The 15000-nt window shown below is 32.9% G+C and overlaps 1 long non-coding RNA gene across 2 annotated transcripts in view; it reads left to right on the plus strand.

Annotated features, from left to right (window-relative positions):
- LOC149134435 (uncharacterized) overlaps positions 1-13924 on the plus strand; it is a 75552-nt gene extending 61628 nt beyond the window's left edge. The window contains exons 1-3 of one of the 2 annotated variants that reach the window (XR_016242775.1): positions 3990-4086; positions 12104-12163; positions 13724-13924. This is a non-coding gene — a long non-coding RNA (uncharacterized LOC149134435). Of the gene's footprint in view, positions 1-3989; positions 4087-12103; positions 12164-13723 lie in introns of those variants that run through there. The other variant, XR_016242774.1, reaches the window with a different exon arrangement.
- The last annotated feature ends 1076 nt before the right edge of the window (positions 13925-15000 follow it).

The raw sequence follows: 15000 nt of genomic DNA on the forward strand, positions 1-15000 counted from the left end.
TCCGTCTGTTTGTCCATCTGTCAGTCTGACCGTCTGTCTATCTGTTCCCTCTTCACCGTCAAACGGCTGGAACAATGGCCACGATATCTTTCGGGGTTACGAAGGAGGTAAGCAGGAAGGTTATTAGCGAAAAAATATGAAAAAGTATGATTATTAAGTGGATATTGACTTTTGTATTAATAAATCACCATTGATTTTTTTTTTGTTACAATTCCGGCGACGAGGATTAGCTCTGGATTCCCCCTACCCATCGCGTATAATTCATGAATTTAGAGGGTTTAGATTTGCGATACTGTCCCTTTATTTCCCATCGTAGATGGGAAGATTTGCTATCTTACTATAATGGAGGTTATGTTTGCCTGACTGTCTCTTTGTCTCTTCACGGCCAGACTGTTGGACCAAAGGTTACGTTATTTTTTATGATTACAAAGACGGTCGTGAGGAAGGTTTTTAGCACAAAGTATGATTATTTCGTGGATATCAATTTTTGAATTGATAAACCACCTTCGCAATTTTATTAAAAATTCACGAACCAGGAGTTACTCTGGGTTTTCATCTTATAGTTTGTGGCCCCGTCGTAGATACGAAGGGGATCGCGAAGACGGTTAATAGCGAACATAAAATAGAAAAAGTATGTGTCAGTTTGAACAATTCACCTTATTTAGGGACATTTTGAGCTGGATGGGCTACTCGACGTGAAGAAAGTTCTAACTGATCCCCAACTGTAAGGTCCCACACTGTATATCCTAACATGAGATCACCATTTTGCGCACATACAGTTGTGATGCATGTGCCTAGTGTACCCTTATCAGACAGGTAGTCATGATTGATATACTGGGTTTCGTATATTTGTACTGCACTATAATTTAGATGGCATGCACTGCTCTCTCTCTCTGTCTCTCGCTCAATAATATAAATATTGGGGGAAGGAGCTAGTCAATTACATCGACCCCGAAATGATGAAGAACAAAGTCAACCTCAGTGGGATTTGAACCTGAAGCTGGAAGATATTCCTGTAAGCATTTTGTCTGGTAGCGTAAAAATTTCTGCCAATTCGTGATCTTCAAAAAAACTAATAACAACATCACTATCACAACAGTAATACTTGTGGACAAGCTAATAACAGCATTACTTTGTAAACGATCAACTTTAAAGAAATAGCAGCCAAATCTCAAGCAAACCATACACCAACTCTTAAGGCTAAAAATAGAATGCAAATTACTTTAGATGATGTAATCAATGATATAGTAAACGATTGGATGATCATGACTGGTAGGCCTACGGTTATGTCACGGGTCTGTTCGATGGGAGCTCAGCTCAAATTAATCGGCAATAACAACAACAATAGCAACAGCAATAATAATAATAATAATAATAATAATAATAATAATAATAATAATAATAATAATAATAAGAATAGTATTAAATAATAATAATAATAATAATAATAATAATAATGATGATAATAATAATAATAATAATAATAATAATAATAATAATAATAATAATAATAATAATAATAATAATAATAATAATAATAATTATAATAAGAAGAAGAAGAAGAAGAAGAAGAAGAGCAACAACACTACTCCTCGTGACAGGTTATATTTCCTCAAGTCGGAATATAAGCCATGATCTATTCAAAGGTATCATCCCTTGAGCTACAGACTGGTTTTATGAGCAATATATCATCTACGTTAAATACATTATTACGTCATACAAATACACACACACATACACATACACACATCACATACAGACTTTAAACATACTGTAAGAAATCATATATGAGGTAAATTTAATATTATAAAACTTTATAGCATCTGAAGACATAAATGGCTATAACAGAATATACATCTGTTAATTTATTTCGAAGTTAAATATTCTGTCTGTCACCTGTCTGTGATTCCACCTTAATGATAATAAGGTTAACGTTATTAAATATGAATTCATAACGGCCATATGAGACTTCTAATTAGATTCTTGGACAATTTATTTAGAACCATTAACAAGATAAGATGGTGGTAATTAGTACATCGATATCCAAATAAGGAGTGCTCATGCTGTTTAACCCAGGGTCAGTGATATTCAACCAAAGCTATGATCAAATAATTCCAGACATCCCAATGTTATTATTTTGCAGGCATTGTGTGCCATATTTATCCAATTTCTTCTTGGAAGTACGTAGAATACGATTAAAGGATAATTTAGCTGCTATTTCTGATATTTCTAACAGCTCATGCGGACATATACAGAGTATATATATATATGGAAAAAAAGACAAGGTGGAAAATGCTAAAATAGTTTTATAAAAAACATTTCAGTACCGGTTTCGATCCTTGAGATCTTTTCAACTATAAATATGGATAACAAATTTTGGAAAAATTAAACTTTGGCAAACTTAAATGAAAAGTCTTTTTAAAAACCATATTTGTATAGTATTTCTAATACCAGAGGCATTTTCCTTGTTTCTGTCTGTCTCTGTTTCTCTTGTTATTTATATATATATATATATATATATAAATATAAATATATATATATATATATATATATATATATATATATATATATATATATATATATATATATATATATATATATATATATATATATATATATATATATATATATATATATATATATATATATATATATATATATATTGTTGTATTTGGGGATGGTGATGTATATATATATATATATATATATATATATATATACATGATTCCAAATCCCGCAAATGGTTACATTCGTTCGGGGTCAATACTGGCGTCGATGATATTCACTAAAATTCCTATTTTGTTCTATTGGTCCTTTATACTCATTCGATGTTTAAAAATCCTGTTATTGGGGTTAAGTAACCACAACAAAATGCACTAATGAGAAGGACAGCACTTGTGATGACAACAGCATTGGTGATGATCATAAGTGATGATAAAACATCTTACTATTATGGGCTTAGTATTATGGGCGTCTTTGCATCAAAATTACAACACACTGAAACATGCGGTGCAGAATACAAGAGTATGAGCTAGTTGAACGCATCTTTTACTGTTATCAGAAAGCATTTCCTCAGTAACAATCCTACCCAGCACGTTTGAACAAGAATATCATAAAGGAGAGTTGTAGTTGTTTAATTTATGGTCAGTTGAATAAAAATTGTATTAGAAAAATTAAACATTTCTAAGCGACTACAATGATTTAGAAATACACTATTTAAATATTCCGCCAAGCAATTAGTACAGTTTCTAACACTATAGCAGAAATTCCGAAATCTGAATACCTCCAAAATTCGAAATTTTATCGATTGAGAGTAACCCCACAACTTGGAAATTCCTAACAGAAAAGGGAGGGAGGATTGTAGGGGAGCATTAAAAACGACAGTTTAAAAACCGGAAGGGACACGAAGCTGTTATATATGGATTACAAGTTTAAACGGATGATCTATTTTAGTGGCAAGTAGAAATAATAAATAAATGCGCCCCTTTAAAGCCCAGCCAGGCTCATGGGCCCGGTTTCAATGGCGTATGTTTTCCCCAGCTGGACGGGACGCCAGTCCATCACAGCGTTACTCATTTTTGCCAGTAAATATATTCATTATGGATGTTACAAAACTAATATATTCGTTATAAGCATTACGAAGTAAATATTTTAAGCACAAGTATTGCGACGTAAAAATATTAAGCACAGACATTATGACGTAAACACAATAAATAGAGGCGTTACAACGTAAGCATAAACAATATGACGTAAATATATTAAGCATAGTCATTATGACGCAAATAAATGACGTGTAAACATTATGACTAAAATATATTAAACAAAGACAATCTAAATATACGAAAGACACCATGAAAAATATATTAAATTTAGACATGATATAAAGGTATTATGAATAGATAGTATGACGTAAAAATATACATTAAAGACTTTATGACGTAAATATGTTGCTACATAAAAATAATAATAAATAATGAGGGCTATTATTTTTATAGATAATTCTATGGTTTGTGTCTGATGTGAGAATGAAAAGCAGCTTCAAGAGGATAACAGATTTAATGGTGTTATATTTCCCTGAAGTTTACGGTACTGTGCTTACGCTAAATTTAATAATAATAATAATAATAATAATGATAATGATAATAATAATAATAATAATAATAATAATAATAATAATAATAATAATAATAATGATAATGATAATAATAATAATAATAATAATAATAATAATAATAATAATAATAATAATAATAATGATCCTTTCTGCCGGAGGTATAAAGCCTCAAAAATTTGTTGGGAGGGGACAAGTCGATTACATCGACTCCAAAGTCGTCGACCCCGAAAGGATGAAAGACAAAGTCAACCCCAGCGAAACTTGAACTCAGAACGTAGTGACGGGAGAAATACCGCTAAGCGTTTCGTCCGGCGCACTAAAGATTCTACCTGCTCGCCGCCTTAATAATGATGATGATGATGATGATGATAATAATAATAGTAATGATAATAATAATAATTATAATAATAACAATGATAAAAATAATAATAAATTTCTATGTCTCACCCTTTTCATTTTGAACTCGACAACGACAGGCAAGTTGTCGAAATATTGTTGAAGCCAATACAATACCTATTGCAATCCTACTAAGAGACATATTCAGCTGGTTAAGGTCAAGCAACTGGCAAACAATCTGTAGTATCGAGCTAAATATGTGCTGTAGCACAACTTTTATACTAAAACAAAATATGTTAACACTTCCAATTAGGTAAGCTTAGAAGCCATGAGATCCACTGCCTTGTATAGCATTTGGGCATTATTATTATTATTATTATTATTATTATTATTATTATTATTATTATTATTATTATTATTATCATAAATTCTTCTTCTTCTTCTCCATCTTCTTCTCATTATTATTGTTGTTATTATTATTATCATTATTATCATTATGTTAGCACACCGGGTGAAATGCTTTTTTACGTCCTGAGTTCAAATTCCGCCGACGTCGACCTGCCTTTCATCCTCTCGGGATCGATGTAATCGACTAGTCCCCTTCGCCCGCAATTTCACGTCTTATACCATTAATACAAAGGATTATTATTATTATTATTATTATTATTATTATTATTATTATTATTATTATTATTATTATTATTAGTAGTAGTAGTAGTAGTATTAATGCAAGAATCGACTTTGCTACGAATGTAAAAGAAAAGTTTCTTATTAATTCATATTGTCGAGTATTTAGTCACACGCAATCATGACATATCACGGTCAATCGCGACTAACCATAACCGAATAAGCAATCTCTTTCACCTGTAATGTCATTTCGATAATCTTTCTGCCAAAAGCCCTTATTTCCTCCTCCTCCCCTCCTCCTCCCCTCCTCCCCCCTCCTCCCCCTCCTCCCCTCCTCCTCCCCCTCCTTCTTCTTCTTCTTCTTCTTCTTCTTCTTCTTCTTCTTCTTCTTCTTCTTCTTCTTCTTCTTCTTCTTCTCTTTCTCCCCAATACAATAACAAAAACAAACAAAAGACAAAAGATCATGGCCGCAACCTGAAAATATTCACTTGAAAATGTCATGCCTTTTTAGACATAGCCCTCCTTTGGCTACGCAAATATTGATTGACCAAAGGAGTAGAGTACAATTCAATTCTGATCTATCGAACAATACTAATTTGTTTTCCTTCCTTTAACTTTTCTTTCCTACGAATTTTCAAGTTTTCGAGTTTTCGAGTTTTCTAAGTACATTGGGATGTGTCAAACGGTGTATGTGCAGTCGCTGATTCTTTGAGAAAATTAATGACGCTCAATTGTATTGTGTCATAACTAACTTGCACGCTGTGAAGTTCGTGACAGTTCACAGGGGAACTGACAGCATTGTTTCCTGAACGGTACAATCGGAAAGCTCATTCACTATAATCTACTGCTTTTATATTCTAGCTGTTTTCTTTTCTATCTTTTATTTCATTTTACTTTATTTTACTACATTATTATTATTATTATTATTATTATTATTATTATTATTATTATTATTATTATTATTATTATTTTTCTATTTTGCTTTTCCCCTCATGCTGTCTCTATCCAGATCGCTATCCAGCATCTTTCCTTCCTCTTCACAACTCCATTCACTTATTTAATCAGATATTCTTTGACAAATATTCATTCAGTTCTCTAGAATGGACCTCCTCATATCTACCTCCTGCATCTCGTTTCGAATTTTGTATTAATTCTTTATATAAATATCGTCGTTATTTTAACTTCGGTCAACTTAACTACATTTCTTTGTCAAACTTTACAACATCAGGTCTCTCTAACCTGTCCTGTGTGTTCACATTCATATGACAAATATAAAAGAACGGGAAGAAATGAAAATGCATGTGTATAAGCGGAGCCATGTGGTTAACAAGTTTGTTTCGAAAACTTTGCAAAACCAATTCCAGAGTTGCGACTTCGATTCCAGATTGCGTGTTTTTAGACAAATGTTTTTGATTTTAAACTCTACAGTGAGAAAAATATCGTGAATGGAATTTGGTAGCCAATACCTGTGCAGCAGAGGCTCGTCGAATATAAATGTGTATGTATGTCAGTCTGTCCCTCTGCATGTGTGCATGCATACTGCAACGAACTGGCGCCCCATTCAGGAGACGGACAGTTTTACTCTCGTTTGCTTGTTGGCCACGAAAACTTGATGGGAGTATGCCCAACCTGTAAACTTGTAATTTCGCAACAGATCGAATACTATCTCTGTCTGTCTGTCTCCCACTCTCTCTCTCTCATTCATATACACATCTTATTTTAACAGCTATATTTATCAAAATTACATAAAAATATATTGAAATACTAAGGAGTAAATTTATTCAACAAAATCGCCATTGACTTCAGCCACGGCTTCCAGACAACTTTGTTCGACCAAAGGCGTTGCTCCAGCATGGTCGCAGTCAAATGACTGAAACAAATAAAAGGATAAAAGAATATATATATTCACACACATATTTAAAAATATATATACACACATATATATAAATACACCTTGTGTTTGTGTGTGTGTGTGTGCATGTATATATAGCATATGTATGGCGAATGTTTGCTGTACCTAACTAACAAAATGGCGTTTTATGATATTTACCTGAATAAAAAGACATGACACCGCCTTTAAATTCTCGTACGAAAATTGCGTGACCAACATATAATGCTAGTTTGTGGGTGTCAGTAGGGGTTAATCGCAAACTTGGCTGTCTGAGAAAAGAATGCTGGCTTTACTGAACGAATGCAATTAACACTAGAGGCTGTAACCAGAATTTACCTATCAAATAACTGGCCTGTCACACATTTTATAAGTTAAAATGAAATGAGACCAAGAAACTAATGATGGTTTGTATCAGAAAAAATTACACAAACTTGTTCGTAGATACAACGCGTAATGGTATTTATGTAGACCTTAAGGCGGCAAGCTGGTGGAATCGTTAGCACGCCGGGAAAATAATTAGTAACATTTCGTCCATCTTTACGCCCTCAGTTCAAATTCCGTCGCGGCTGCCTTTGCTTTTCATTCTTTACGGGTCGATAAAGTAAGTACTGGTTACATACAGCGCTTGAGGAAATAAGTGCTAGTTGCATACAAGGGTCGACTTAGTTTTTCCCTTACAATTGCTGGCCTTGTGTCAAAATTTAAAGCTGATTTGTATTTCGGCTTTTTGCTCTTTGAGTTCAAATCCCACTGAGGCCAACTCTACCTGTCATTCTTTTCGGGCACTATGGTCCATTAACATGATATCACGGACAGTAGTGCCGCCATCGTCACCAACGTATCCAGCGGGTTCTGCTTGGCAATGTTTATTAGGATATTAAGAGGATGACTATGTCCGCTCATGATTACATGTGCATCCAAAATCATTAAGCGATGAATGGTGCAAACTATCAAGTCATTGTCGATTCTAGGAGACAACTTTAGTAATTTATTTCTTTATAAGCGTAGGTATGGACTTGTCGTTAAGGGCTTGCTTTGCAACCTTGTGGTTTCGGGTTCAATCCTAGTGCGTGGAACCTGGGGTACATGTAAATGAATTTAGCAGGTAGAAATTGTGTAGAAGTCTGTCGTGTATATATATATATATATATGTGTGTGTGTGTGTGTGTGTGTGTGTGTTTATACATATATAATGTAAATACGTAAGAAGGATGTTCAGGTATCAAAACATTACGGCCACTTCGTTCCATTTAATCGATCAATAAAATCATTACATCAATTTGAAAGAAACCGCTTACCTTAGTTGTAGATGACCATATTGATTCCAACATAAAGGATAAACCATTAAAAAACATTTATATCAATCCTAGAAACTGAAATAATTACATTGTTTCCTTATTTTATATGTATGGCAGAATGAGTTTAGAAAATAATGCATATTTTATTAAGCCCTACGATAATTTAGAGAAAAGTAGAGAAAAAGTAGTGGGGGGGGGGTCAAGATATAGGAGTGGTGAGATAGTTATTTATATTTAGAAGTTTTATGTAATCTACAACCATTTAGAATTAAATCCATTGCGAGATGTCAACTCTGTTCTAGTTGATGGTTATAAATCAATATCAGACAATCTCCCAGACCCTTATTTTACTGGAACTATATATCTAGCTTTACCTACATAAAAGGATATGTCTCAGAGCTGCTAGTAAGAGAATGATTAATGGGGAAGAGGTGATAACTAGAAGAAAGGAGGATAGTGATGGCTAATACTTATTTAGGTTATCAAATAAAAGGTGAATATAACAACAACAAAAAAGAGATAAGCAATATAAGCTTTAAGGGTGGGAATTAGAATTGAGGGATACGGGAAGGACACGGGATGTAGTAATTTATAACTTAGCAAGTTTAGTATATTAAATATAGAAAAAAAAAATGAAAACAGTATATAGGAAAAGAATAGAAATTAAACTTAAAACCTAATAATGGGACACTTTAATATGTATGCGAAAGCTCATAAGATCTTTCCTTAGCATATTAAGTGGTCATGATAAAACCATTACACAATGAATGTAATTGAATTAAATTATCATCTGAGTAGGAGTACATAGTATATATTAAAACAAGACAAGGATTATTATCCTCATTACGAGTGGATACGTATAAGATATCGAAAATATCGAATCGAATGTAAGCGTAATTTAATCCTTGAAGTATTATTTCTTGATGTGTATATAGATACCAAGAATTTTTCCTTCAGATATTCTCGTTATGTTATTTTTTGCATAATCTGAAATAGAATACCAACATATCTACTGATAAATCCACAAAACTGAACTATTATTATTTTCTATTATAATATATTTTGCATAATTCTAGAAAAATATATACAAATATATTATTTTCGAGACTCCACTGCACGATACGCAGATGCATGTAATACTAAAGGATTGTACCTGAGTGATTTGGAAATTGGTTTTCCCACATTTTGCAAAACAATATATATGTTTTTGCGAGTTATCCCCACCAGTTAAAGATATTAGCAAGAGGAAGCAGAAAGAACCTTTTGATGGTTATGGAAGACGAACGAGCAATTAAACCGTAAGTCGAGATGACATGATAAGCAGCAATTCGGTCACCAACGGGAGGGTGTTATGGTTCAAAGTGAACATAGTCAACGATTGTTGGACACTATCTGTAAACATCAATTCCTCGTGGTCAAGGCTTCCTTCATCTAAGGTAAATGAAAATGTAGCATATTTCAGATATGACAAATAACACTATCAAATTAAAAAAACAAAACGAACAATCGAAAATGTATAGAAAAAGGATAACAGAGTAACGCTGGTGGTAGGAGATGTTAGGAGGTTAAAGGTGGATGACGAAGCATTATAACTGAATAAATCAGAGGGAGTTGAGTTAAAAGTAGTTTAGAAGAGTTAAACGTACTTAAGAACAAAACAAGAAACGGTGAAGAAATGAAAATGTGGAAAATAAAAATTTCAAAAAATGAGTAAGTGTGTGAGGGGGAGAATTTAATAGACTGCACAAATTTCAAAAGCATCCAAAGATAAGTTTCGGGAACGATGCATGAGATATAAAAAAATTCTCAATGAATTCTCAAAGAATCTCGAAAAATTTTGAAGGTTTCAGAGTAACCAGCACAGAAGGAAATGTGATTTGTAGCTGTATTCTGTTTAGGAAAAAGTGGAGATTGCCACTTATGGAGTGTCCTTGATCGTGGCTGACCTGTGTCTAAACAACAACAACAACAATAACTACATCAATGCCAATTATATAAACTACATCTGAACAATAATTTTCCTTGGTCTCACGCATGTATTTCTATTCCTAATCAATGGAAATATGTAAAGCCGCGGGCAGTTTTTTTCCCCTCAGAACCAAACTCATTCTTTTAAAAACATGAATAACATATGTCGGTTATTGTAGCATCTATATTATTAACCATCCTCATTCTGTTCCTCTTACCTCCTCCTCATTTACTTTTAGCCCCTCCTCGTCACCGTTTTCATTATCACTGTCTCTAGCTATAATAGAAACGCTAAGGTAACAACAGCAAAAATAACTAGTAAGTAAAAAAGGAAAATAATAGATGAAGCAGTAAAAAATACAGGAACAAAAATTTAGAGAAATAAGAAATACTAAAAGAAAAAAAAATCACAGAAAATCTAAGCATAATTTAAACGTCACCAACAACAGCAATAACAAGAAGAACAAATGTGATAAAAGAATGATGGCTATAAATACAAACAATAACAACAATACCGAGACTACGATGACGAGAACAAGAGAACAACACATAATGACGATATGATTATATCTTATTCACACACAGGTATGTATGTAAAGTATATATATATATATATATATATATATATATATATATATATATATATATATATATATATATATATATATATGTATATACATTTATACATACATATATATGCAGATATAATATACATATATATACATATACAGATATATATATATATATATATATATATATATAATTTATACATGTGTCAAATATATATATAAATATAAACATAAATATATATATATGTACATATAATATATATATATATATATTCTGTTTAGTTAATAGGAGAAAATAAAAGAAAACAATAAATGAACTATTAACTAAAACAAGCAAAAAATTCTTTTCATATCTCCCCCTCCCCCTCAATCTCCCCTCCTCTTCCTCCCCTTCTGTCTTCGTTCTCTGAATAGATAGTCATCGTCGTCATCGTCATCGTCATCGTCGTTTTGGTGTTGTTCATATATACTTTTATATAGTCTATTTGTCACACTAACATACACACTGTAGTCTCTTTATTATTATTATCATTATTATTATTATTATTATTATTATTATTATTATTATTATTATTATTATTATTATTATTATTATTATTATTTTGTTTTCCTTTTTACTGTTTTGGACAGCTAAGCTATCGCCTCAGACAGCTACTACGTTATCGGTAAGAAAGAGAAGAACTGAAGGAAATATTATAAAGACATCTTCTTCGTTCTAAGTCCTCTCATTTCTTCGTTTTCTTAGTAATTGCTGTAGTTAACTCTTTGCAAGAGCGGCTTTAGAATCTACGCAAGTGTATTTAGTAAATAAATGGAGATTTCCACCTTAATTACAAGGGATTCGTTGGAAATGGACAACAAAACTTCTAAATAAGATAAGACTTATCTCAAGGAATACACATAAAAAATGGTAATTATAGCCATTTGCTCCAAGAAGCTGTAGCAATATGTAAAACAAGTTTGTCTGAGACAGTTTCTTCTGATCAAGGAACGTTAAAATGCTACTATCGCAAAGCAGTATAGAGGTATCTCTATGTAATTGTTGTCTCAACGTACATTATTTCTTCAGCCATATTGCATATGTTTCGTGGTTTCCTTTTTGATATATAATTTTCAGTCATTATCTGAACATAAAATAGATAAAATATATATATATATATTTAAAAAACTGAGGAGTTAGGAAATAAACTCCTAGCAGAATGATTTCCTAACATTACAGTTTCGATATGCACTTGGAAATACTTCACATTTTTGAAATTCTCTTCAGGTTATTACAGTTTTCGTTTCTTTTCTTTTATAGGTGTTCTATAGACAACAAAATCGTCCCTGAATGAGCAAACCTGCGATTGAAGCATTCCGGGTATGGCTATCCCAATTTTTTTTATTCAGTTGGATTCGCTGGATTATATTACCCAATTATGATACGTTACTCACCTTGTCGTTTTGATTTTTCACACTATGAAGTGCAATCTGACGATGATTTGAGTCTTATTTTTAGCATGTCCAGCGAACACATAGACGGTCTCTTATTTTCGTAGTAGATGTATTAAATAATTATTTTAACGCCGTAAGGCATTTGCGTTCACACATGAATCAGGTCGCTGCTTTGAAATGTCTAAATCACAAACGGACAAATACATATGAATATATATGTATGTAATGTATGTGTGTATCGGGACATGCCACAATTGATGTGGTTTGTTTTTTCTTTTCTTTTTAAAAATAAAGATAAACAAAGTTCTTTTTAAATATCAAATATACTCTCCTTCATTTTCTACAATGCTCTTCCATCTATCTGGTAGACTTGCAAAACCCTTCTTTCAAAATTCACTTATTCGTGACGAAAAATACTCCTCCAATACTATTCTTACCTCGTCTACAGAATTCATATTTTTCCCGTCCAAATGATTTTGAAGACTGCATAATAAATGATAAACAGATGGAGTAATATCCGGCGAATATGGTGGGTGGGCATCGTTTCCCATTCAAATTGCTTCAGCCTTTCAAATGTCATCCTCGCTGTATGTGGCCGAGCATTATCCTGATGGAAGAAAACCTTTCGTCTTGAAACCAAAGATGGTCATTTTTCTTCTAGCGCTGACTTGAATGCGTGTTACATATCCCAGTGCCCCAATAATTACAGGTATAAACCTGAACTTGTAATCTGGATTATGTATGTATGTATGTATGTATGTATGTATGTATGTATATCAATATGAAGCGTATAAGATTGTAACAGAACCAATCTGTACATCAGTAAAACCTTTATAAACGTACGCGCATATACGTATACAAGTAGTTTGGTCATGGGTCACCCTTTCTGGTGATTGTTGGTCTAGGCACATAATGACGGTCGGTTTAAAAACATCTGATACAGCAGCCAGGTCAAACTGAGGGTTCCCCGAGGGCCATATGGATCATATTTGTGTTGTTATGAGGGTCACACTCGCTTCAATTCTAATTGAAGTCATTTAATAAAAATTATTGCAGAATATTTTTCTTACATATTCTTAAAAATGGTTTTGCCACATTCAAGAATGCAAAGTAAGGAAGTAGTTTAACAAAAGCAAAACACGAAATTTTAAATGTCATCATAGATTTGAATGCAACAGCAACAAATACACAGTACGAAAATTACAGTAGTTCAAAATGAACATTTATTTACAATTATTCAAACATTTTTAGTGTGTTGTCCTGAGGCTGGACACCTCTTTTTGCTGACAATGTTTGGTATGTCTGGTTGAACTGTCTGTGTGGTTCCCAGTTTGATCACAGATGACAAGTGTCGATAAGTCAGCCTTGCCTTCTGGGAAGTTTTTGTTGATTTCATGAAGGAAAATAACTGTTCTTAGACATAGGTAGAACCAAACATTGCTGTAATCCTTGTGGCAAACTTTCTGAAGTTTTTAAAATTTTTCAGGAAGGTATGAAAATAAACCAGGTATCGCTACTTCAAAATATTTGCTATGAGTGAAGAATCCGACTGCATTTCTAATAATTCCATCTGCAGGCTTTCTTCTACCTTAGCAACATCAAAGGCGAATGGTGCTGAGAATAATGCAAACGGATGTTCAAAAGATGAGAAATCACGAAATCTTTCACGAAATTCCTTTGACAACAATTCCAGGTAAGTGTCAAACTTGGCAAAGCTAAGTACAGACTCAGCATTAGCACTGTTTTTCAGCACTTTGCACTTAGGAAAATGAACTGAATTTTCATTTGACAACTGTAACTTCCATAAGCTCAATTTTGCAATGAAGCACTTGGTGTCATTATAGAACTGAGTGATGAGTTTATTTTTACCTTGTAATTTCAAATTGAGATCAGTTAATTGTGCAGTAATGTCCATAGCAAAAGCCAGATCCTGGACCCAACTCTCATCTTTTATATCATCTGTGTTTTGACCTTTCATCTCCAAAAACATGATTATTTCTTGTCTCAACAAATAAAATCTTTTCAGCATTTTGTGACATGACGACCATCGGACTTCTGTATAGAATGGAACATCGGTGACCTGATCATCCATATCTTTCGAAATCTGGCTGAATTGACCGTGGTTGAGAACATGGCTTCAGATATAGTTCACTGTCTTTGCGACCTAACTAAGCACATGATCCAATTTTAAAATTTTCGAACGCAAATTTTGCTGACGAATAATGCAGTGAAAATGTGCAAATGATGTACCTAGATGCAAATTGTCTATTTTTGTTCGTAATTTGGCAGCAACACCATTATGTCTGCCAACCATATTCGCAGCGCCATCGGTAGATAAGCAAATAAACTTTTTATTTGGTTTCGGTGCGAATGTTTTTTTTTTATACGGCCCCGAGTTTACAATCCTGTAAATAACCGTGCAATGACTAAGGAAAATAGTCAAATAAAGAGCCATATAAGCCGTCATTAGAAAAAAGGATTTCCTATTCGCGTAGGAATATAAAGTTTGTCTACATAAAAACAAACACGAAATATTATAGTTCTTAAATTTGACAGAAGTGGGAAGGCTGATTCGCTGGTGCAAAGGTAACACAGTCGCGTTAACAAAGGAAGGTGCGTTCGACTGCTACACGGATAGGAAAGACTTATTTCTTTTTCTGTCGAGCGCTTATATTCTCCTTTATTAGACTATTTCCCTTAATCATTGCACGGTGATCGCCATGTGATTTAAGTTTATATAAAAAATACCATTATTATTATTTA

This window comes from Octopus bimaculoides, chromosome 8, assembly GCF_046866305.1.
Source record: "Octopus bimaculoides isolate indiv1 chromosome 8, ASM4686630v1, whole genome shotgun sequence".
NCBI lineage: Eukaryota > Metazoa > Mollusca > Cephalopoda > Octopoda > Octopodidae > Octopus > Octopus bimaculoides.